Source organism: Salmo salar, chromosome 14 (genome assembly GCF_965601325.2).
Source record: "Salmo salar chromosome 14, fSalSal1, whole genome shotgun sequence".
Taxonomy (NCBI): Eukaryota; Metazoa; Chordata; class Actinopteri; order Salmoniformes; family Salmonidae; genus Salmo; species Salmo salar.
Window position 1 is genome coordinate 12,528,934 of NC_138304.1, and position 22,970 is coordinate 12,551,903.

A 22,970-nucleotide genomic window follows, 5' to 3' on the forward strand; every position below is an offset into this window, starting at 1 on the left:
GATATATCCATTATAATGACCCTGATAAATTAATTTGCCTGGCTCAGAGAAGCTGTCATTCTGGTCACATTCATACACATCGCACGGTGGAGGTCACCAAAAAACCGGCAACATTGATCCACAGGTCGGAGAGGCAGACAGCAAGGTTTAGACAAACCTCAACTGTCTCAAACCATATGCTAGCCTAGGGGCATTGGGAAATATTGTCTAGACCAGTGATATTTAAAGTCGGGGTCGGGGGGACTGCAGTGGGGATATATATATTCATTATTTAGGAACAAAAAATGATGAGTACAGATTATTGTATGAGACAATATAGAAACGTTTTTGAGAAAGTTAATTAGAAAAAATGTATTTGATTGGGTAATTGAAGGTTATTTGTTGATGTAAAAAAAAATGTAACGTACCGATTTTAAAGTTGTATTTGGGCTGGGATCACAAGAAATGATTGCAAAAAAATGGGGACCCCAGAAATTCTGGAGGAAAAAATGGTGTCCCTGCTGAAAAGGTTTGAATACCATTGGTCTAGACACATTTTTCCAGGGGAGATGAAGTTTATAAATTGACTGGCTGGGCCGTGGGACAGTGGATGCGCATTTATAAATCTAATGGAACCGCTAACAGGCACTACCCGCAGAATGCTGGGATGGTGGTGCTTCAACTCCCTGCTATTAACCAATTAGCATCCAGGATCCAAACAACCTGTTTTATAACATTGCATTGCCTCTGGTTATTGAAAGACATGTCTAAGACTGGTCTATTCATGTATTCTGTAGGCCTATGTATTTGTTTCGTTTTTTTTCAGTTATGACCCTGTTTCCGTCATCACTATCTGTTTTGTTAAAATTTGTTTCCGCCCGGTTTCGAACCGGGGACCTTTCGCATGTGAGGCGAACGTGATAACCACTACACTACAGAAACTACGAGAAAAAGAGTGGAAGTCATGGAAAATGTTAGGAATGCCCACAAGTCTACCGCCCATAATATCCCAAATAGAGTACCACAGTAGGAGTCATAATACCCATAAGAACTAGTGGTCGAACAGGGAAATGGTTCCAATCGTTTTTCCACCGTTCATATTCCCCACAGGGGATTTTAAAAACAGTTAAAAAAGGCCTGTGTTTCTTGTTGGCTTACCCTGGCATGGTAACCGTGTAATTCTCTCTAGGACAAGGTGACTTTTATAAAAAAATGCTAATTAACTGCTAATGTGGCTATCATAAAGAACTACAAATGTATTATTTTAAGTGTTTCTAAAATCCCATATGGGAAAAATGAATGGTGGAAAAATGGTTGGAACCATTTCCCTGTTTGACCGCTAGGTTTTATGGGTATTATGACACCTCCACTGTGGGGCTTTCCCCAGTTTTATTTGACAATTTGTATCATGTTAAATATTAGCCACTATCGGGAGTCACTGTCAGTAACAGCCACATACATTTATTTTGGCATACTTTCATTCCGTTGACCTTTCTTTAATCTGTCACATCCTTGTGAATTGTTCCTGAGGGTTGCTAGCATTAGTGAATCATATTAAGCTAAAGTATTGCAATAATTTGGGACATGTAGCCTATTTGAATCATTATGGAACTCAGACCACACGTAGCAGGAATTTATTCAGAGCGCCCAAGCTAGCCACCCCAGCAGAGTGCGTTACGCGACTTAAAAGGGTAAGTCTGAATAGCAAATACTGAGAAGTACGTAGGAAAAGCATGAATTCCTAAATTGGGATCGAGCCCTAAGTGAATTGGTTTACTGTCTAATTTGTTAAAATGTGCTTCCGCCCGGTCTCGAACCGGGGACCTTTCGCGTGTTAGGCGAACGTGATAACCGCTACACTAGGGAAACTGCGTGAGTAGGATACTAAGGGTGTGACTTTGGCTGGGTGGGTGGGTGGGTGGGGCATTTATCGCTCTCAGAACCAAATGAAGTCAGAAATGACTTAGTCCATTAACTAAGCAATAAGGCTTGAGATCCCGGTAATTATCGTGTGAATAACTCCTGAATAAGGGCTGATTCACCGTAGGGATGGTTTGGCTGAGCAGCCGGCTCTTGGAAGAGTCTTGGTGGTTCCAAACGTCTTCCTTTTAAGAATGATGGAAGCCACTGTGTTCTTGGGTACCTTCAATGCTGCAGAAATGTATCGGTACCCTTCCCCACGTCTGTGCCTCGACACAATCCTGTCTCGGAGCTCTAGGGACAATTCCTTCCACCTCATGGCTTAGTTTATGCTCTGACATGCACTGTCAACTGTGGAACCTTATATAGACAGACAGGTGTGTGCCTTTTCAAATCATGACCAATCCATTGAATTTACCACAGGTGGACTCCAATCAAGTTGTAGAAACATCTCAAGGATGATCAATGGATGGACCTGAGCTCAATTTCCAGACTCATAGCAACGGGTCTGAAAACGTATGTAAATAAGGTATTTTTTTAATCTTTTTTTATCAATTAAAAATGATATGTTATCGCTTTGTCATTATGGGGTATTGTGTGTAGATAGATTTTATTTGACTTAATCCGTTTTCAGAATAAGGCTGTGACGTAACAAAATGTGGAAAAAAGTAAGGGGTCTGAATACTTTCCGAATGCACTGTAGCTATGCAGGCGAGCTACTTTTCCTTTGCTAGCCAGCCAACTAAATCTATCACACAATCACATCAAGCAGCTGAAATGACAGAAAACTGTCTGCACTTTTGTTTGTTTTACCTTGGATTATATTGCCATTTCTTTGGATATATCCATTATAATGACCCTGATAAATTAATTTGCCTGGCTCAGAGAAGCTGTCATTCTGGTCACATTCATACACATCGCACGGTGGAGGTCACCAAAAAACCGGCAACATTGATCCACAGGTCGGAGAGGCAGACAGCAAGGTTTAGACAAACCTCAACTGTCTCAAACCATATGCTAGCCTAGGGGCATTGGGAAATATTGTCTAGACCAGTGATATTTAAAGTCGGGGTCGGGGGGACTGCAGTGGGGATATATATATTCATTATTTAGGAACAAAAAATGATGAGTACAGATTATTGTATGAGACAATATAGAAACGTTTTTGAGAAAGTTAATTAGAAAAAATGTATTTGATTGGGTAATTGAAGGTTATTTGTTGATGTAAAAAAAAATGTAACGTACCGATTTTAAAGTTGTATTTGGGCTGGGATCACAAGAAATGATTGCAAAAAAATGGGGACCCCAGAAATTCTGGAGGAAAAAATGGTGTCCCTGCTGAAAAGGTTTGAATACCATTGGTCTAGACACATTTTTCCAGGGGAGATGAAGTTTATAAATTGACTGGCTGGGCCGTGGGACAGTGGATGCGCATTTATAAATCTAATGGAACCGCTAACAGGCACTACCCGCAGAATGCTGGGATGGTGGTGCTTCAACTCCCTGCTATTAACCAATTAGCATCCAGGATCCAAACAACCTGTTTTATAACATTGCATTGCCTCTGGTTATTGAAAGACATGTCTAAGACTGGTCTATTCATGTATTCTGTAGGCCTATGTATTTGTTTCGTTTTTTTTCAGTTATGACCCTGTTTCCGTCATCACTATCTGTTTTGTTAAAATTTGTTTCCGCCCGGTTTCGAACCGGGGACCTTTCGCATGTGAGGCGAACGTGATAACCACTACACTACAGAAACTACGACAAAAAGAGTGGAAGTCATGGAAAATGTTAGGAATGCCCACAAGTCTACCGCCCATAATATCCCAAATAGAGTACCACAGTAGGAGTCATAATACCCATAAGAACTAGTGGTCGAACAGGGAAATGGTTCCAATCGTTTTTCCACCGTTCATATTCCCCACAGGGGATTTTAAAAACAGTTAAAAAAGGCCTGTGTTTCTTGTTGGCTTACCCTGGCATGGTAACCGTGTAATTCTCTCTAGGACAAGGTGACTTTTATAAAAAATGCTAATTAACTGCTAATGTGGCTATCATAAAGAACTACAAATGTATTATTTTAAGTGTTTCTAAAATCCCATATGGGAAAAATGAATGGTGGAAAAATGGTTGGAACCATTTCCCTGTTTGACCGCTAGGTTTTATGGGTATTATGACACCTCCACTGTGGGGCTTTCCCCAGTTTTATTTGACAATTTGTATCATGTTAAATATTAGCCACTATCGGGAGTCACTGTCAGTAACAGCCACATACATTTATTTTGGCATACTTTCATTCCGTTGACCTTTCTTTAATCTGTCACATCCTTGTGAATTGTTCCTGAGGGTTGCTAGCATTAGTGAATCATATTAAGCTAAAGTATTGCAATAATTTGGGACATGTAGCCTATTTGAATCATTATGGAACTCAGACCACACGTAGCAGGAATTTATTCAGAGCGCCCAAGCTAGCCACCCCAGCAGAGTGCGTTACGCGACTTAAAAGGGTAAGTCTGAATAGCAAATACTGAGAAGTACGTAGGAAAAGCATGAATTCCTAAATTGGGATCGAGCCCTAAGTGAATAGGCTTACTATCTAATTTGTTAAATTGTGTTTCCGCCCGGTCTCGAACCGGGGACCTTTCGCGTGTTAGGCGAACGTGATAACCGCTACACTACGGAAACTGCGTGAGTAGGATACTAAGGGTGTGACTTTGGCTGGGTGGGTGGGTGGGTGGGGCATTTATCGCTCTCAGAACCAAATGAAGTCAGAAATGACTTAGTCCATTAACTAAGCAATAAGGCTTGAGATCCCGGGAATTATCGTGTGAATAACTCCTGAATAAGGGCTGATTCACCGTAGGGATGGTTTGGCTGAGCAGCCGGCTCTTGGAAGAGTCTTGGTGGTTCCAAACTTCTTCCTTTTAAGAATGATGGAAGCCACTGTGTTCTTGGGTACCTTCAATGCTGCAGAAATGTATCGGTACCCTTCCCCACGTCTGTGCCTCGACACAATCCTCTCTCAGAGCTCTAGGGACAATTCCTTCCACCTCATGGCTTAGTTTATGCTCTGACATGCACTGTCAACTGTGGAACCTTATATAGACAGACAGGTGTGTGCCTTTTCAAATCATGACCAATCCATTGAATTTACCACAGGTGGACTCCAATCAAGTTGTAGAAACATCTCAAGGATGATCAATGGAAACAGGATGGACCTGAGCTCAATTTCCAGCCTCATAGCAAAGGGTCTGAAAACGTATGTAAATAAGGTATTTTTTAAATCTTTTTTTATGAATTAAAAATGATATGTTATCGCTTTGTCATTATGGGGTATTGTGTGTAGATAGATTTTATTTGACATAATCCGTTTTCAGAATAAGGCTGTAACGTAACAAAATGTGGAAAAAAAGTAAGGGGTCTGAATACTTTCCGAATGCACTGTAGCTATGCAGACTAACTACTTTTCCTTTGCTAGCCAGCCAACTAAATCTATCACACAATCACATCAAGCAGCTGAAATGACAGAAAACTGTCTGCACTTTTGTTTGTTTTACCTAGGATTATATTGCCATTTCTTTGGATATATCCATTATAATGACCCTGATAAATGAATTTGCCTGGCTCAGAGAAGCTGTCATTCTGGTCACATTCATACACATCGCACGGTGTAGGTCATCAAAAAAACGGCAACATTGATCCACAGGTTGGAGAGGCAGACAGCAAGGTTTAGACAAACCTCAACTGTTTCAAACCATATGCTAGCCTAGGGGCATTGGGAAATATTGTCTAGACCAGTGATATTTAAAGTCGGGGTCGGGGGGACTGCAGTGGGGATATATATATTCATTATTTAGGAACAAAAAATTATGAGTACAGATTATTGTACGAGACAATATAGAAACGTTTTTGAGAAAGTTAATTAGAAAAAAAGTATTTGATTGGGTAATTGAAGGTTATTTGTTGATGTAAAAAAAAATGTAACGTACCGATTTTAAAGTTGTATTTGGGCTGGGATCACAAGAAATGATTGCAAAAAAATGGGGACCCCAGAAATTCTGGAGGAAAAAATGGTGTCCCTGCTGAAAAGGTTTGAATACCATTGGTCTAGACACATTTTTCCAGGGGAGATGAAGTTTATAAATTGACTGGCTGGGCCGTGGGACAGTGGATGCGCATTTATAAATCTAATGGAACCGCTAACAGGCACTACCCGCAGAATGCTGGGATGGTGGTGCTTCAACTCCCTGCTATTAACCAATTAGCATCCAGGATCCAAACAACCTGTTTTATAACATTGCATTGCCTCTGGTTATTGAAAGACATGTCTAAGACTGGTCTATTCATGTATTCTGTAGGCCTATGTATTTGTTTCGTTTTTTTTCAGTTATCACTATCTGCCTCTGGTTAATGAAAGACATGTCTAAGACTGGTCTATTCATGTATTCTGCAGGCCTATGTATTTGTTGCGTTTTTTTCAGTTATGACCCTGTTTCTGTCATCACTATCTGTTTTGTTAAAATTTGTTTCCGCCCGGTTTCGAACCGGGGACCTTTCGCGTGTGAGGCGAACGTGATAACCACTACACTACGGAAACTGCAGGAAAAAGAGTGGAAGTCATGGAAAATGTTAGGAATGCCCACAAGTCTACCGCCCATAATATCCCAAATAGAGTACCACAGTAGGAGTCATAATACCCATAAGAACTAGCGGTCGAACAGGGAAATGGTTCCAATCGTTTTTCCACCATTCATATTCCCCACAGGGGATTTTAAAAACTATTCAAAAAGGCCTGTGTTTCTTGTTGGCTTACCCTGGCATGGTAACCGTGTAATTCTCTCTAGGACAAGGTGACTTTTATAAAAAATGCTAATTAACTGCTAATGTGGCTATCATAAAGAACTACAAATGTATTATTTTAATTGTTTCTAAAATCCCATATGTGAAAAATTAATGGTGGAAAAATGGTTGGAACCATTTCCCTGTTTGACCGCTAGTTTTTATGGTTATTATGACACCTCCACTGTGGGGCTTTTCCCAGTTTTATTTGACAATTTGTATCATGTTAAATATTAGCCACTATCGGGAGCCACTGTCAGTAACAGCCACATACATTTATTTTGGCATACTTTCATTCCGTTGACCTTTCTTTAATCTGTCACATCCTTGTGAATTGTTCCTGAGGGTTGCTAGCATTAGTGAATCATATTAAGCTAAAGTATTGCAATAATTTGGGACATGTAGCCTATTTGAATCATTATGGAACTCAGACCACACGTAGCAGGAATTTATTCAGAGCGCCCAAGCTAGCCACCCCAGCAGAGTGCGTTACGCGACTTAAAAGGGTAAGTCTGAATAGCAAATACTGAGAAGTACGTAGGAAAAGCATGAATTCCTAAATTGGGATCGAGCCCTAAGTGAATAGGCTTACTATCTAATTTGTTAAAATGTGTTTCCGCCCGGTCTCGAACCGGGGACCTTTCGCGTGTTAGGCGAACGTGATAACCGCTACACTACGGAAACTGCATGAGTAGGATACTAAGGGTGTGACTTTGGCTGGGTGGGTGGGTGGGTGGGGCATTTATCGCTCTCAGAACCAAATGAAGTCAGAAATGACTTAGTCCATTAACTAAGCAATAAGGCTTGAGATCCCGGTAATTATCGTGTGAATAACTCCTGAATAAGGGCTGGATCACCGTAGGGATGGTTTGGCTGAGCAGCCGGCTCTTGGAAGAGTCTTGGTGGTTCCAAACTTCTTCCTTTTAAGAATGATGGAAGCCACTGTGTTCTTGGGTACCTTCAATGCTGCAGAAATGTATCGGTACCCTTCCCCACGTCTGTGCCTCGACACAATCCTCTCTCGGAGCTCTAGGGACAATTCCTTCCACCTCATGGCTTAGTTTATGCTCTGACATGCACTGTCAACTGTGGAACCTTATATAGACAGACAGGTGTGTGCCTTTTCAAATCATGACCAATCCATTGAATTTACCACAGGTGGACTCCAATCAAGTTGTAGAAACATCTCAAGGATGATCAATGGAAACAGGATGGACCTGAGCTCAATTTCCAGCCTCATAGCAAAGGGTCTGAAAACGTATGTAAATAAGGTATTTTTTAAATCTTTTTTTATGAATTAAAAATGATATGTTATCGCTTTGTCATTATGGGGTATTGTGTGTAGATAGATTTTATTTGACTTAATCCGTTTTCAGAATACGGCTGTGACGTAACAAAATGTGGAAAAAAGTAAGGGGTCTGAATACTTTCCGAATGCACTGTAGCTATGCAGGCTAGCTACTTTTCCTTTGCTAGCCAGCCAACTAAATCTATCACACAATCACATCAAGCAGCTGAAATGACAGAAAACTGTCTGCACTTTTGTTTGTTTTACCTAGGATTATATTGCCATTTCTTTGGATATATCCATTATAATGACCCTGATAAATGAATTTGCCTGGCTCAGAGAAGCTGTCATTCTGGTCACATTCATACACATCGCACGGTGGAGGTCACCAAAAAAACGGCAACATTGATCCACAGGTTGGAGAGGCAGACAGCAAGGTTTAGACAAACCTCAACTGTTTCAAACCATATGCTAGCCTAGGGGCATTGGGAAATATTGTCTAGACCAGTGATATTTAAAGTCGGGGTCGGGGGGACTGCAGTGGGGATATATATATTCATTATTTAGGAACAAAAAATTATGAGTATAGATTATTGTACGAGACAATATAGAAACGTTTTTGAGAAAGTTAATTAGAAAAAAAGTATTTGATTGGGTAATTGAAGGTTATTTGTTGATGTAAAAAAAAATGTAACGTACCGATTTTAAAGTTGTATTTGGGGTGGGATCACAAGAAATGATTGCAAAAAAATGGGGACCCCAGAAATTCTGGAGGAAAAAATGGTGTCCCTGCTGAAAAGGTTTGAATACCATTGGTCTAGACACATTTTTCCAGGGGAGATGAAGTTTATAAATTGACTGGCTGGGCCGTGGGACAGTGGATGCGCATTTATAAATCTAATGGAACCGCTAACAGGCACTACCCGCAGAATGCTGGGATGGTGGTGCTTCAACTCCCTGCTATTAACCAATTAGCATCCAGGATCCAAACAACCTGTTTTATAACATTGCCTCTGGTTATTGAAAGACATGTCTAAGACTGGTCTATTCATGTATTCTGTAGGCCTATGTATTTGTTTCGTTTTTTTTCAGTTATCACTATCTGCCTCTGGTTATTGAAAGACATGTCTAAGACTGGACTATTCATGTATTCTGCATACCTATGTAGTTGTTTCGTTTTTTTCAGTTATGACCCTGTTTCTGTCATCACTATCTGTTTTGTTAAAATTTGTTTCCGCCCGGTTTCGAACAGGGGACCTTTCGCATGTGAGGCGAACGTGATAACCACTACACTACAGAAACTACAAGAAAAAGAGTGGAAGTCATGGAAAATGTTAGGAATGCCCACAAGTCTACCGCCCATAATATCCCAAATAGAGTACCACAGTAGGAGTCATAATACCCATAAGAACTAGTGGTCGAACAGGGAAATGGTTCCAATCGTTTTTCCACCGTTCATATTCCCAACAGGGGATTTTAAAAACTTTTCAAAAAGGCCTGTGTTTCTTGTTGGCTTACCCTGGCATGGTAACCGTGTAATTCTCTCTAGGACAAGGTGACTTTTATAAAAAATGCTAATTAACTGCTAATGTGGCTATCATAAAGAACTACAAATGTATTATTTTAAGTGTTTCTAAAATCCCATATGGGAAAAATGAATGGTGGAAAAATGGTTGGAACCATTTCCCTGTTTGACCGCTAGGTTTTATGGGTATTATGACACCTCCACTGTGGGGCTTTCCCCAGTTTTATTTGACAATTTGTATCATGTTAAATATTAGCCACTATCGGGAGTCACTGTCAGTAACAGCCACATACATTTATTTTGGCATACTTTCATTCCGTTGACCTTTCTTTAATCTGTCACATCCTTGTGAATTGTTCCTGAGGGTTGCTAGCATTAGTTAATCATATTAAGCTAAAGTATTGCAATAATTTGGGACATGTAGCCTATTTGAATCATTATGGAACTCAGACCACACGTAGCAGGAATTTATTCAGAGCGCCCAAGCTAGCCACCCCAGCAGAGTGCGTTACGCGACTTAAAAGGGTAAGTCTGAATAGCAAATACTGAGAAGTACGTAGGAAAAGCATGAATTCCTAAATTGGGATCGAGCCCTAAGTGAATAGGCTTACTATCTAATTTGTTAAAATGTGTTTCCACCCCGGTCTCGAACCAGGGACCTTTCGCGTGTTAGGCGAACGTGATAACCACTACACTACGGAAACTGCTTGAGTAGGATACTAAGGGTGTGACTTTGGCTGGGTGGGTGGGTGGGTGGGGCATTTATCGCTCTCAGAACCAAATGAAGTCAGAAATGACTTAGTCCATTAACTAAGCAATAAGGCTTGAGATCCCGGGAATTATCGTGTGAATAACTCCTGAATAAGGGCTGGATCACCGTAGGGATGGTTTGGCTGAGCAGCCGGCTCTTGGAAGAGTCTTGGTGGTTCCAAACTTCTTCCTTTTAAGAATGATGGAAGCCACTGTGTTCTTGGGTACCTTCAATGCTGCAGAAATGTATCGGTACCCTTCCCCACGTCTGTGCCTCGACACAATCCTCTCTCGGAGCTCTAGGGACAATTCCTTCCACCTCATGGCTTAGTTTATGCTCTGACATGCACTGTCAACTGTGGAACCTTATATAGACAGACAGGTGTGTGCCTTTTCAAATCATGACCAATCCATTGAATTTACCACAGGTGGACTCCAATCAAGTTGTAGAAACATCTCAAGGATGATCAATGGAAACAGGATGGACCTGAGCTCAATTTCCAGCCTCATAGCAAAGGGTCTGAAAACGTATGTAAATAAGGTATTTTTTAAATCTTTTTTTATGAATTAAAAATGATATGTTATCGCTTTGTCATTATGGGGTATTGTGTGTAGATAGATTTTATTTGACTTAATCCGTTTTCAGAATACGGCTGTGACGTAACAAAATGTGGAAAAAAGTAAGGGGTCTGAATACTTTCCGAATGCACTGTAGCTATGCAGGCTAGCTACTTTTCCTTTGCTAGCCAGCCAACTAAATCTATCACACAATCACATCAAGCAGCTGAAATGACAGAAAACTGTCTGCACTTTTGTTTGTTTTACCTAGGATTATATTGCCATTTCTTTGGATATATCCATTATAATGACCCTGATAAATGAATTTGCCTGGCTCAGAGAAGCTGTCATTCTGGTCACATTCATACACATCGCACGGTGGAGGTCACCAAAAAAACGGCAACATTGATCCACAGGTTGGAGAGGCAGACAGCAAGGTTTAGACAAACCTCAACTGTTTCAAACCATATGCTAGCCTAGGGGCATTGGGAAATATTGTCTAGACCAGTGATATTTAAAGTCGGGGTCGGGGGGACTGCAGTGGGGATATATATATTCATTATTTAGGAACAAAAAATTATGAGTATAGATTATTGTACGAGACAATATAGAAACGTTTTTGAGAAAGTTAATTAGAAAAAAAGTATTTGATTGGGTAATTGAAGGTTATTTGTTGATGTAAAAAAAAATGTAACGTACCGATTTTAAAGTTGTATTTGGGGTGGGATCACAAGAAATGATTGCAAAAAAATGGGGACCCCAGAAATTCTGGAGGAAAAAATGGTGTCCCTGCTGAAAAGGTTTGAATACCATTGGTCTAGACACATTTTTCCAGGGGAGATGAAGTTTATAAATTGACTGGCTGGGCCGTGGGACAGTGGATGCGCATTTATAAATCTAATGGAACCGCTAACAGGCACTACCCGCAGAATGCTGGGATGGTGGTGCTTCAACTCCCTGCTATTAACCAATTAGCATCCAGGATCCAAACAACCTGTTTTATAACATTGCCTCTGGTTATTGAAAGACATGTCTAAGACTGGTCTATTCATGTATTCTGTAGGCCTATGTATTTGTTTCGTTTTTTTTCAGTTATCACTATCTGCCTCTGGTTATTGAAAGACATGTCTAAGACTGGACTATTCATGTATTCTGCATACCTATGTAGTTGTTTCGTTTTTTTCAGTTATGACCCTGTTTCTGTCATCACTATCTGTTTTGTTAAAATTTGTTTCCGCCCGGTTTCGAACAGGGGACCTTTCGCATGTGAGGCGAACGTGATAACCACTACACTACAGAAACTACAATAAAAAGAGTGGAAGTCATGGAAAATGTTAGGAATGCCCACAAGTCTACCGCCCATAATATCCCAAATAGAGTACCACAGTAGGAGTCATAATACCCATAAGAACTAGTGGTCGAACAGGGAAATGGTTCCAATCGTTTTTCCACCGTTCATATTCCCAACAGGGGATTTTAAAAACTTTTCAAAAAGGCCTGTGTTTCTTGTTGGCTTACCCTGGCATGGTAACCGTGTAATTCTCTCTAGGACAAGGTGACTTTTATAAAAAATGCTAATTAACTGCTAATGTGGCTATCATAAAGAACTACAAATGTATTATTTTAAGTGTTTCTAAAATCCCATATGGGAAAAATGAATGGTGGAAAAATGGTTGGAACCATTTCCCTGTTTGACCGCTAGGTTTTATGGGTATTATGACACCTCCACTGTGGGGCTTTCCCCAGTTTTATTTGACAATTTGTATCATGTTAAATATTAGCCACTATCGGGAGTCACTGTCAGTAACAGCCACATACATTTATTTTGGCATACTTTCATTCCGTTGACCTTTCTTTAATCTGTCACATCCTTGTGAATTGTTCCTGAGGGTTGCTAGCATTAGTGAATCATATTAAGCTAAAGTATTGCAATAATTTGGGACATGTAGCCTATTTGAATCATTATGGAACTCAGACCACACGTAGCAGGAATTTATTCAGAGCGCCCAAGCTAGCCACCCCAGCAGAGTGCGTTACGCGACTTAAAAGGGTAAGTCTGAATAGCAAATACTGAGAAGTACGTAGGAAAAGCATGAATTCCTAAATTGGGATCGAGCCCTAAGTGAATAGGCTTACTATCTAATTTGTTAAAATGTGTTTCCACCCCGGTCTCGAACCAGGGACCTTTCGCGTGTTAGGCGAACGTGATAACCACTACACTACGGAAACTGCATGAGTAAGATACTAAGGGTGTGACTTTGGCTGGGTGGGTGGGTGGGTGGGGCATTTATCGCTCTCAGAACCAAATGAAGTCAGAAATGACTTAGTCCATTAACTAAGCAATAAGGCTTGAGATCCCGGGAATTATCGTGTGAATAACTCCTGAATAAGGGCTGGATCACCGTAGGGATGGTTTGGCTGAGCAGCCGGCTCTTGGAAGAGTCTTGGTGGTTCCAAACTTCTTCCTTTTAAGAATGATGGAAGCCACTGTGTTCTTGGGTACCTTCAATGCTGCAGAAATGTATCGGTACCCTTCCCCACGTCTGTGCCTCGACACAATCCTCTCTCGGAGCTCTAGGGACAATTCCTTCCACCTCATGGCTTAGTTTATGCTCTGACATGCACTGTCAACTGTGGAACCTTATATAGACAGACAGGTGTGTGCCTTTTCAAATCATGACCAATCCATTGAATTTACCACAGGTGGACTCCAATCAAGTTGTAGAAACATCTCAAGGATGATCAATGGAAACAGGATGGACCTGAGCTCAATTTCCAGCCTCATAGCAAAGGGTCTGAAAACGTATGTAAATAAGGTATTTTTTAAATCTTTTTTTATGAATTAAAAATGATATGTTATCGCTTTGTCATTATGGGGTATTGTGTGTAGATAGATTTTATTTGACTTAATCCGTTTTCAGAATAAGGCTGTGACGTAACAAAATGTGGAAAAAAGTAAGGGGTCTGAATACTTTCCGAATGCACTGTAGCTATGCAGGCTAGCTACTTTTCCTTTGCTAGCCAGCCAACTAAATCTATCACACAATCACATCAAGCAGCTGAAATGACAGAAAACTGTCTGCACTTTTGTTTGTTTTACCTAGGATTATATTGCCATTTCTTTGGATATATCCATTATAATGACCCTGATAAATGAATTTGCCTGGCTCAGAGAAGCTGTCATTCTGGTCACATTCATACACATCGCACGGTGGAGGTCACCAAAAAAACGGCAACATTGATCCACAGGTTGGAGAGGCAGACAGCAAGGTTTAGACAAACCTCAACTGTTTCAAACCATATGCTAGCCTAGGGGCATTGGGAAATATTGTCTAGACCAGTGATATTTAAAGTCGGGGTCGGGGGGACTGCAGTGGGGATATATATATTCATTATTTAGGAACAAAAAATTATGAGTATAGATTATTGTACGAGACAATATAGAAACGTTTTTGAGAAAGTTAATTAGAAAAAAAGTATTTGATTGGGTAATTGAAGGTTATTTGTTGATGTAAAAAAAAATGTAACGTACCGATTTTAAAGTTGTATTTGGGGTGGGATCACAAGAAATGATTGCAAAAAAATGGGGACCCCAGAAATTCTGGAGGAAAAAATGGTGTCCCTGCTGAAAAGGTTTGAATACCATTGGTCTAGACACATTTTTCCAGGGGAGATGAAGTTTATAAATTGACATGCTGGGCCGTGGGACAGTGTATGCGCATTTATAAATCTAATGGAACCGCTAACAGGCACTACCCACAGAATGCTGGGATGGTGGTGCTTCAACTCCCTGCTATTAACCAATTAGCATCCAGGATCCAAACAACCTGTTTTATAACATTGCCTCTGGTTATTGAAAGACATGTCTAAGACTGGTCTATTCATGTATTCTGTAGGCCTATGTATTTGTTTCGTTTTTTTTCAGTTATCACTATCTGCCTCTGGTTATTGAAAGACATGTCTAAGACTGGACTATTCATGTATTCTGCAGGCCTATGTATTTGTTTCGTTTTTTTCAGTTATGACCCTGTTTCTGTCATCACTATCTGTTTTGTTAAAATTTGTTTCCGCCCGGTTTCGAACCGGGGACCTTTCGCATGTGAGGCGAACGTGATAACCACTACACTACAGAAACTACAAGAAAAAGAGTGGAAGTCATGGAAAATGTTAGGAATGCCCACAAGTCTACCGCCCATAATATCCCAAATAGAGTACCACAGTAGGAGTCATAATACCCATAAGAACTAGTGGTCGAACAGGGAAATGGTTCCAATCGTTTTTCCACCGTTCATATTCCCCACAGGGGATTTTAAAAACTTTTCAAAAAGGCCTGTGTTTCTTGTTGGCTTACCCTGGCATGGTAACCGTGTAATTCTCTCTAGGACAAGGTGACTTTTATAAAAAATGCTAATTAACTGCTAATGTGGCTATCATAAAGAACTACAAATGTATTATTTTAAGTGTTTCTAAAATCCCATATGGGAAAAATGAATGGTGGAAAAATGGTTGGAACCATTTCCCTGTTTGACCGCTAGGTTTTATGGGTATTATGACACCTCCACTGTGGGGCTTTCCCCAGTTTTATTTGACAATTTGTATCATGTTAAATATTAGCCACTATCGGGAGTCACTGTCAGTAACAGCCACATACATTTATTTTGGCATACTTTCATTCCGTTGACCTTTCTTTAATCTGTCACATCCTTGTGAATTGTTCCTGAGGGTTGCTAGCATTAGTGAATCATATTAAGCTAAAGTATTGCAATAATTTGGGACATGTAGCCTATTTGAATCATTATGGAACTCAGACCACACGTAGCAGGAATTTATTCAGAGCGCCCAAGCTAGCCACCCCAGCAGAGTGCGTTACGCGACTTAAAAGGGTAAGTCTGAATAGCAAATACTGAGAAGTACGTAGGAAAAGCATGAATTCCTAAATTGGGATCGAGCCCTAAGTGAATAGGCTTACTATCTAATTTGTTAAAATGTGTTTCCACCCCGGTCTCGAACCAGGGACCTTTCGCGTGTTAGGCGAACGTGATAACCACTACACTACGGAAACTGCATGAGTAGGATACTAAGGGTGTGACTTTGGCTGGGTGGGTGGGTGGGTGGGGCATTTATCGCTCTCAGAACCAAATGAAGTCAGAAATGACTTAGTCCATTAACTAAGCAATAAGGCTTGAGATCCCGGGAATTATCGTGTGAATAACTCCTGAATAAGGGCTGGATCACCGTAGGGATGGTTTGGCTGAGCAGCCGGCTCTTGGAAGAGTCTTGGTGGTTCCAAACTTCTTCCTTTTAAGAATGATGGAAGCCACTGTGTTCTTGGGTACCTTCAATGCTGCAGAAATGTATCGGTACCCTTCCCCACGTCTGTGCCTCGACACAATCCTCTCTCGGAGCTCTAGGGACAATTCCTTCCACCTCATGGCTTAGTTTATGCTCTGACATGCACTGTCAACTGTGGAACCTTATATAGACAGACAGGTGTGTGCCTTTTCAAATCATGACCAATCCATTGAATTTACCACAGGTGGACTCCAATCAAGTTGTAGAAACATCTCAAGGATGATCAATGGAAACAGGATGGACCTGAGCTCAATTTCCAGCCTCATAGCAAAGGGTCTGAAAACGTATGTAAATAAGGTATTTTTTAAATCTTTTTTTATGAATTAAAAATGATATGTTATCGCTTTGTCATTATGGGGTATTGTGTGTAGATAGATTTTATTTGACTTAATCCGTTTTCAGAATACGGCTGTGACGTAACAAAATGTGGAAAAAAGTAAGGGGTCTGAATACTTTCCGAATGCACTGTAGCTATGCAGGCTAGCTACTTTTCCTTTGCTAGCCAGCCAACTAAATCTATCACACAATCACATCAAGCAGCTGAAATGACAGAAAACTGTCTGCACTTTTGTTTGTTTTACCTAGGATTATATTGCCATTTCTTTGGATATATCCATTATAATGACCCTGATAAATGAATTTGCCTGGCTCAGAGAAGCTGTCATTCTGGTCACATTCATACACATCGCACGGTGGAGGTCACCAAAAAAACGGCAACATTGATCCACAGGTTGGAGAGGCAGACAGCAAGGTTTAGACAAACCTCAACTGTTTCAAACCATATGCTAGCCTAGGGGCATTGGGAAATATTGTCTAGACCAGTGATATTTAAAGTCGGGGTCGGGGGGACTGCAGTGGGGATATATATATTCATTATTTAGGAACAAAAAATTATGAGTATAGATTATTGTACGAGACAATATAGAAACGTTTTTGAGAAAGTTAATTAGAAAAAAAGTATTTGATTGGGTAATTGAAGGTTATTTGTTGATGTAAAAAAAAATGTAACGTACCGATTTTAAAGTTGTATTTGGGGTGGGATCACAAGAAATGATTGCAAAAAAATGGGGACCCCAGAAATTCTGGAGGAAAAAATGGTGTCCCTGCTGAAAAGGTTTGAATACCATTGGTCTAGACACATTTTTCCAGGGGAGATGAAGTTTATAAATTGACTGGCTGGGCCGTGGGACAGTGGATGCGCATTTATAAATCTAATGGAACCGCTAACAGGCACTACCCGCAGAATGCTGGGATGGTGGTGCTTCAACTCCCTGCTATTAACCAATTAGCATCCAGGATCCAAACAACCTGTTTTATAACATTGCCTCTGGTTATTGAAAGACATGTCTAAGACTGGTCTATTCATGTATTCTGTAAGCCTATGTATTTGTTTCGTTTTTTTTCAGTTATCACTATCTGCCTCTGGTTATTGAAAGACATGTCTAAGACTGGACTATTCATGTATTCTGCAGGCCTATGTAGTTGTTTCGTTTTTTGCAGTTATGACCCTGTTTCTGTCATCACTATCTGTTTTGTTAAAATTTGTTTCCGCCCGGTTTCGAACAGGGGACCTTTCGCATGTGAGGCGAATGTGATAACCACTACACTACAGAAACTACAAGAAAAAGAGTGGAAGTCATGGAAAATGTTAGGAATGCCCACAAGTCTACCGCCCATAATATCCCAAATAGAGTACCACAGTAGGAGTCATAATACCCATAAGAACTAGTGGTCGAACAGGGAAATGGTTCCAATCGTTTTTCCACCGTTCATATTCCCCACAGGGGATTTTAAAAACTTTTCAAAAAGGCCTGTGTTTCTTGTTGGCTTACCCTGGCATGGTAACCGTGTAATTCTCTCTAGGACAAGGTGACTTTTATAAAAAATGCTAATTAACTGCTAATGTGGCTATCATAAAGAACTACAAATGTATTATTTTAAGTGTTTCTAAAATCCCATATGGGAAAAATGAATGGTGGAAAAATGGTTGGAACCATTTCCCTGTTTGACCGCTAGGTTTTATGGGTATTATGACACCTCCACTGTGGGGCTTTCCCCAGTTTTATTTGACAATTTGTATCATGTTAAATATTAGCCACTATCGGGAGTCACTGTCAGTAACAGCCACATACATTTATTTTGGCATACTTTCATTCCGTTGACCTTTCTTTAATCTGTCACATCCTTGTGAATTGTTCCTGAGGGTTGCTAGCATTAGTGAATCATATTAAGCTAAAGTATTGCAATAATTTGGGACATGTAGCCTATTTGAATCATTATGGAACTCAGACCACACGTAGCAGGAATTTATTCAGAGCGCCCAAGCTAGCCACCCCAGCAGAGTGCGTTACGCGACTTAAAAGGGTAAGTCTGAATAGCAAATACTGAGAAGTACGTAGGAAAAGCATGAATTCCTAAATTGGGATCGAGCCCTAAGTGAATAGGCTTACTATCTAATTTGTTAAAATGTGTTTCCGCCCGGTCTCGAACCGGGGACCTTTCGCGTGTTAGGCGAACGTGATAACCACTACACTACGGAAACTGCATGAGTAGGATACTAAGGGTGTGACTTTGGCTGGGTGGGTGGGTGGGTGGGGCATTTATCGCTCTCAGAACCAAATGAAGTCAGAAATGACTTAGTCCATTAACTAAGCAATAAGGCTTGAGATCCCGGTAATTATCGTGTGAATAACTCCTGAATAAGGGCTGGATCACCGTAGGGATGGTTTGGCTGAGCAGCCGGCTCTTGGAAGAGTCTTGGTGGTTCCAAACTTCTTCCTTTTAAGAATGATGGAAGCCACTGTGTTCTTGGGTACCTTCAATGCTGCAGAAATGTATCGGTACCCTTCCCCACGTCTGTGCCTCGACACAATCCTCTCTCGGAGCTCTAGGGACAATTCCTTCCACCTCATGGCTTAGTTTATGCTCTGACATGCACTGTCAACTGTGGAACCTTATATAGACAGACAGGTGTGTGCCTTTTCAAATCATGACCAATCCATTGAATTTACCACAGGTGGACTCCAATCAAGTTGTAGAAACATCTCAAGGATGATCAATGGAAACAGGATGGACCTGAGCTCAATTTCCAGCCTCATAGCAAAGGGTCTGAAAACGTATGTAAATAAGGTATTTTTTAAATCTTTTTTTATGAATTAAAAATGATATGTTATCGCTTTGTCATTATGGGGTATTGTGTGTAGATAGATTTTATTTGACTTAATCCGTTTTCAGAATACGGCTGTGACGTAACAAAATGTGGAAAAAAGTAAGGGGTCTGAATACTTTCCGAATGCACTGTAGCTATGCAGGCTAGCTACTTTTCCTTTGCTAGCCAGCCAACTAAATCTATCACACAATCACATCAAGCAGCTGAAATGACAGAAAACTGTCTGCACTTTTGTTTGTTTTACCTAGGATTATATTGCCATTTCTTTGGATATATCCATTATAATGACCCTGATAAATGAATTTGCCTGGCTCAGAGAAGCTGTCATTCTGGTCACATTCATACACATCGCACGGTGGAGGTCACCAAAAAAACGGCAACATTGATCCACAGGTTGGAGAGGCAGACAGCAAGGTTTAGACAAACCTCAACTGTTTCAAACCATATGCTAGCCTAGGGGCATTGGGAAATATTGTCTAGACCAGTGATATTTAAAGTCGGGGTCGGGGGGACTGCAGTGGGGATATATATATTCATTATTTAGGAACAAAAAATTATGAGTATAGATTATTGTACGAGACAATATAGAAACGTTTTTGAGAAAGTTAATTAGAAAAAAAGTATTTGATTGGGTAATTGAAGGTTATTTGTTGATGTAAAAAAAAATGTAACGTACCGATTTTAAAGTTGTATTTGGGGTGGGATCACAAGAAATGATTGCAAAAAAATGGGGACCCCAGAAATTCTGGAGGAAAAAATGGTGTCCCTGCTGAAAAGGTTTGAATACCATTGGTCTAGACACATTTTTCCAGGGGAGATGAAGTTTATAAATTGACTGGCTGGGCCGTGGGACAGTGGATGCGCATTTATAAATCTAATGGAACCGCTAACAGGCACTACCCGCAGAATGCTGGGATGGTGGTGCTTCAACTCCCTGCTATTAACCAATTAGCATCCAGGATCCAAACAACCTGTTTTATAACATTGCCTCTGGTTATTGAAAGACATGTCTAAGACTGGTCTATTCATGTATTCTGTAGGCCTATGTATTTGTTTCGTTTTTTTTCAGTTATCACTATCTGCCTCTGGTTATTGAAAGACATGTCTAAGACTGGACTATTCATGTATTCTGCAGGCCTATGTATTTGTTTCGTTTTTTTCAGTTATGACCCTGTTTCTGTCATCACTATCTGTTTTGTTAAAATTTGTTTCCGCCCGGTTTCGAACCGGGGACCTTTCGCATGTGAGGCGAACGTGATAACCACTACACTACAGAAACTACAAGAAAAAGAGTGGAAGTCATGGAAAATGTTAGGAATGCCCACAAGTCTACCGCCCATAATATCCCAAATAGAGTACCACAGTAGGAGTCATAATACCCATAAGAACTAGTGGTCGAACAGGGAAATGGTTCCAATCGTTTTTCCACCGTTCATATTCCCCACAGGGGATTTTAAAAACTTTTCAAAAAGGCCTGTGTTTCTTGTTGGCTTACCCTGGCATGGTAACCGTGTAATTCTCTCTAGGACAAGGTGACTTTTATAAAAAATGCTAATTAACTGCTAATGTGGCTATCATAAAGAACTACAAATGTATTATTTTAAGTGTTTCTAAAATCCCATATGGGAAAAATGAATGGTGGAAAAATGGTTGGAACCATTTCCCTGTTTGACCGCTAGGTTTTATGGGTATTATGACACCTCCACTGTGGGGCTTTCCCCAGTTTTATTTGACAATTTGTATCATGTTAAATATTAGCCACTATCGGGAGTCACTGTCAGTAACAGCCACATACATTTATTTTGGCATACTTTCATTCCGTTGACCTTTCTTTAATCTGTCACATCCTTGTGAATTGTTCCTGAGGGTTGCTAGCATTAGTGAATCATATTAAGCTAAAGTATTGCAATAATTTGGGACATGTAGCCTATTTGAATCATTATGGAACTCAGACCACACGTAGCAGGAATTTATTCAGAGCGCCCAAGCTAGCCACCCCAGCAGAGTGCGTTACGCGACTTAAAAGGGTAAGTCTGAATAGCAAATACTGAGAAGTACGTAGGAAAAGCATGAATTCCTAAATTGGGATCGAGCCCTAAGTGAATAGGCTTACTATCTAATTTGTTAAAATGTGTTTCCGCCCGGTCTCGAACCGGGGACCTTTCGCGTGTTAGGCGAACGTGATAACCACTACACTACGGAAACTGCATGAGTAGGATACTAAGGGTGTGACTTTGGCTGGGTGGGTGGGTGGGTGGGGCATTTATCGCTCTCAGAACCAAATGAAGTCAGAAATGACTTAGTCCATTAACTAAGCAATAAGGCTTGAGATCCCGGTAATTATCGTGTGAATAACTCCTGAATAAGGGCTGGATCACCGTAGGGATGGTTTGGCTGAGCAGCCGGCTCTTGGAAGAGTCTTGGTGGTTCCAAACTTCTTCCTTTTAAGAATGATGGAAGCCACTGTGTTCTTGGGTACCTTCAATGCTGCAGAAATGTATCGGTACCCTTCCCCACGTCTGTGCCTCGACACAATCCTCTCTCGGAGCTCTAGGGACAATTCCTTCCACCTCATGGCTTAGTTTATGCTCTGACATGCACTGTCAACTGTGGAACCTTATATAGACAGACAGGTGTGTGCCTTTTCAAATCATGACCAATCCATTGAATTTACCACAGGTGGACTCCAATCAAGTTGTAGAAACATCTCAAGGATGATCAATGGAAACAGGATGGACCTGAGCTCAATTTCCAGCCTCATAGCAAAGGGTCTGAAAACGTATGTAAATAAGGTATTTTTTAAATCTTTTTTTATGAATTAAAAATGATATGTTATCGCTTTGTCATTATGGGGTATTGTGTGTAGATAGATTTTATTTGACTTAATCCGTTTTCAGAATACGGCTGTGACGTAACAAAATGTGGAAAAAAGTAAGGGGTCTGAATACTTTCCGAATGCACTGTAGCTATGCAGGCTAGCTACTTTTCCTTTGCTAGCCAGCCAACTAAATCTATCACACAATCACATCAAGCAGCTGAAATGACAGAAAACTGTCTGCACTTTTGTTTGTTTTACCTAGGATTATATTGCCATTTCTTTGGATATATCCATTATAATGACCCTGATAAATGAATTTGCCTGGCTCAGAGAAGCTGTCATTCTGGTCACATTCATACACATCGCACGGTGGAGGTCACCAAAAAAACGGCAACATTGATCCACAGGTTGGAGAGGCAGACAGCAAGGTTTAGACAAACCTCAACTGTTTCAAACCATATGCTAGCCTAGGGGCATTGGGAAATATTGTCTAGACCAGTGATATTTAAAGTCGGGGTCGGGGGGACTGCAGTGGGGATATATATATTCATTATTTAGGAACAAAAAATTATGAGTATAGATTATTGTACGAGACAATATAGAAACGTTTTTGAGAAAGTTAATTAGAAAAAAAGTATTTGATTGGGTAATTGAAGGTTATTTGTTGATGTAAAAAAAAATGTAACGTACCGATTTTAAAGTTGTATTTGGGGTGGGATCACAAGAAATGATTGCAAAAAAATGGGGACCCCAGAAATTCTGGAGGAAAAAA

At 40.4% G+C, this 22,970-nt stretch overlaps 12 non-coding genes across 12 annotated transcripts; all 12 read right to left on the reverse strand.

Annotated features, from left to right (window-relative positions):
* Nucleotides 1–848: 848 nt before the first annotated feature.
* Nucleotides 849–921, reverse strand: trnav-cac (transfer RNA valine (anticodon CAC)). The gene has a single exon. It is a non-coding gene; the product is annotated as a tRNA-Val (tRNA).
* A 2,664-nt stretch (nt 922–3,585) lies between these two features.
* On the reverse strand, nt 3,586–3,658 carry trnav-cac (transfer RNA valine (anticodon CAC)). The gene has a single exon. It is a non-coding gene; the product is annotated as a tRNA-Val (tRNA).
* An 853-nt stretch (nt 3,659–4,511) lies between these two features.
* Nucleotides 4,512–4,584, reverse strand: trnav-aac (transfer RNA valine (anticodon AAC)). Its single transcript has one exon. It is a non-coding gene; the product is annotated as a tRNA-Val (tRNA).
* A 1,839-nt stretch (nt 4,585–6,423) lies between these two features.
* On the reverse strand, nt 6,424–6,496 carry trnav-cac (transfer RNA valine (anticodon CAC)). The gene has a single exon. It is a non-coding gene; the product is annotated as a tRNA-Val (tRNA).
* An 853-nt stretch (nt 6,497–7,349) lies between these two features.
* Nucleotides 7,350–7,422, reverse strand: trnav-aac (transfer RNA valine (anticodon AAC)). The gene has a single exon. It is a non-coding gene; the product is annotated as a tRNA-Val (tRNA).
* Nucleotides 7,423–10,181: 2,759 nt separating this feature from the next.
* trnav-aac (transfer RNA valine (anticodon AAC)) lies at nt 10,182–10,255 on the reverse strand. Its single transcript has one exon. It is a non-coding gene; the product is annotated as a tRNA-Val (tRNA).
* Nucleotides 10,256–13,014: 2,759 nt separating this feature from the next.
* trnav-aac (transfer RNA valine (anticodon AAC)) lies at nt 13,015–13,088 on the reverse strand. Its single transcript has one exon. It is a non-coding gene; the product is annotated as a tRNA-Val (tRNA).
* Nucleotides 13,089–14,921: 1,833 nt separating this feature from the next.
* On the reverse strand, nt 14,922–14,994 carry trnav-cac (transfer RNA valine (anticodon CAC)). Its single transcript has one exon. It is a non-coding gene; the product is annotated as a tRNA-Val (tRNA).
* Nucleotides 14,995–15,847: 853 nt separating this feature from the next.
* On the reverse strand, nt 15,848–15,921 carry trnav-aac (transfer RNA valine (anticodon AAC)). The gene has a single exon. It is a non-coding gene; the product is annotated as a tRNA-Val (tRNA).
* Nucleotides 15,922–18,680: 2,759 nt separating this feature from the next.
* On the reverse strand, nt 18,681–18,753 carry trnav-aac (transfer RNA valine (anticodon AAC)). The gene has a single exon. It is a non-coding gene; the product is annotated as a tRNA-Val (tRNA).
* A 1,833-nt stretch (nt 18,754–20,586) lies between these two features.
* Nucleotides 20,587–20,659, reverse strand: trnav-cac (transfer RNA valine (anticodon CAC)). Its single transcript has one exon. It is a non-coding gene; the product is annotated as a tRNA-Val (tRNA).
* Nucleotides 20,660–21,512: 853 nt separating this feature from the next.
* On the reverse strand, nt 21,513–21,585 carry trnav-aac (transfer RNA valine (anticodon AAC)). Its single transcript has one exon. It is a non-coding gene; the product is annotated as a tRNA-Val (tRNA).
* Nucleotides 21,586–22,970: the final 1,385 nt, after the last annotated feature.